Genomic DNA, 2,435 nt, shown 5'->3' with positions numbered 1-2,435 from the left:
TAGTCATCACCACCCACCGCCAACTCTTTTACCAACGAATAGTGGGATTGACCGTTACATTATAACGCCCCCACGGCTGAAAGGGCGAGCATGTTTGGCGTGACGGGGATTCGAACCCGCGACCCTCAGATTGCGAGCCATCTCTCTAAGGAGAGAGAAGAATTCTACTAAGACACTGTATAACATTATAACACTGTATAATATTAGCTAGAGTGGAACTTTACTTGGATGGAAACTTCTATTAAAAGCTCACATGGAAGATCGAATATTCTAGATTTTGACAGGATATGTATGTCCATTTTAATAGTTGAGAAACCATCACAAAAGTTTACACCGAGTATCGAGTATGTGACATCATTCTGTCCAGGAGACGAATATACGTTAGACTGTGATTCGAATTAATTGTTTAGGTTGATTTTCCCGAGAGTTCCATAGAACTAAGTGGAGGAATCGTATATTCACGTGGGGAATAAGACCTCCTAGAAGTCTAGTAGGGGGTGGAATAAATTCGGCCTTCATATATATCCAACTTATGTCACCAATAACGGGGTAATCATTGTAAAACATACGAACATTTTAATAAACAAACAAAAGAAATAAGAACAAATGCGCCCCCCAGTGGCACAGCGGTATGTCTGCCAACTTATACCGCTAGAAACCGAGTTTCGATACCCGTGGTGGGCAGAGCACAGATAGCCCTTTCTGTAGCTTTGTGCTTAATAAACAACAACAACAAATTCAACATTTATGACTAGGAAAAAGTAAGAGAATCAGTTTTACGTTATTATTGGCAATAATATTTAAATGAAATCACAGTATTCAAATATTTTTAGTATAAACCTACACGATACGCTACCTGCAACTTTGTCCATAACGGTGAAACGAACCTAGAATTTTAGGGGTTGTAAGTCCGTAAAACTTACCGCTGACTCACCGTGGACCATATCAAAGGTAAATAATTTATTTTTTAATCTGAAATACAATATACACAAGTATTATCATTAGAACGCTCATCTGATGAAGTATCTTCAACCAGAATACAAGCTATACATACTTAAATTCGATATAATACTTTCTGTTCGTGAAAGTTATCGTAACACTGGCTGATGGAGCTTTTTATTACGGGCTGTTTGTGTGGATAACTGAACACTCTGAACTTTAAAAATTATTTAAAACTTTGTATAAAATGTTATTAACTATGCTCGTTTCTTCTTTATATATTTAGCACTTTGGAGAAGATGTATAGTCGAATTCCATATTGGCATGAAGTTGTTAGGCCTTGGAGTTTTTACAATTGTTTTTTTTTTGTGTTTACTTTACACAGTGTATATATGTTTGGAATCATGTCACTGTTACTATTAACATAACGAAACAACAGTTTATTTAAGAAATTACAAATCTTGAATTGGACGTGTTTTGTATAATGAGTAAGAGGTCACTTAATTTTTTATTATGCGGAGTTTTTGAAGAATGCCCTAAAAATCATATTAGTAGTGCTTTAAATAACGATGAATATCGTTCGGAAATATTCTATTGTTGTGACTCATACAAAGTACTTTCTTTCTCCACTACTAGATGTCGTCGAAGTTGAGCAGAATATGTATTTTATTATTATTATTCACAATCACAACTATGAAGGAGTAATGTGAACATCATACTGGGTTACAACTGACACACGCTTGCACTAATTACCATAAAAAAACGATAATAAATAATATGTTTACAAGTTTAATTTTTGATAATAAATTGTTTAGTATTTTTTGAAAATATAAGTTTATCTCGAATAAATGATATTTATAGAAAACTATTTTCGAAGAATAGTTTTTTACTTGCAGTGATGTAAACTAAAAACTAAAATTTAATTAAATGACCCGGACGTGACTCGAACACGCAGCCTTCTGATCTGGAGTCAGACGCGCTACCATTGCGCCACCGGATCGTAACATTTGACGCTTTGATAAGTATTTATATACATTTTACTATTCATTATTACAATTGTTTGAGTATTTAAATTGCTCACCAGAGTACGCAAATCTTATGATGGCTAGACCCACACATGTTATAACAGTAATACTATATTATACATAGCTTAGATTCTAAGCTGGAAAGCTGCAGTGTGATCGACATTAATTAACTTACTAGCAGAGATCAGCAAAACATTTCCGGCCAAATTAATATATTTATCGTAACAGTACTTCTTTAAATATAACATTTCTAGCACAATACAAACAGATTGTAATTGGAGACAACGAAATGTGTAAATCCACTTGTATATAGGCTGTACTTTATAAATATTTTACTTATGTTAGGCCTAAGTTCGATAAAGGGATAAATTAACACTGTAACCTTTGTACTTTTTTTTTTTACTTTAGTTTAGTTAGGACTAAACTTTACTGTACTTATTACTATCGATAAATAAACTTATAATGTTATTC

The 2,435-nt window shown here is 33.4% G+C and overlaps 1 non-coding gene across 1 annotated transcript; it reads right to left on the bottom strand.

Annotated features, from left to right (window-relative positions):
* Window positions 1-1,867: 1,867 nt before the first annotated feature.
* On the bottom strand, window positions 1,868-1,939 carry Trnaw-cca. Its single transcript has one exon. It is a non-coding gene; the product is annotated as a tRNA-Trp (tRNA).
* Window positions 1,940-2,435: the final 496 nt, after the last annotated feature.

Source organism: Limulus polyphemus, unplaced genomic scaffold (assembly GCF_000517525.1).
Source record: "Limulus polyphemus unplaced genomic scaffold, Limulus_polyphemus-2.1.2 Scaffold5073, whole genome shotgun sequence".
NCBI classification, from domain to species: Eukaryota; Metazoa; Arthropoda; class Merostomata; order Xiphosura; family Limulidae; genus Limulus; species Limulus polyphemus.
This window is presented reverse-complemented; position numbering and strand designations above follow the sequence as displayed.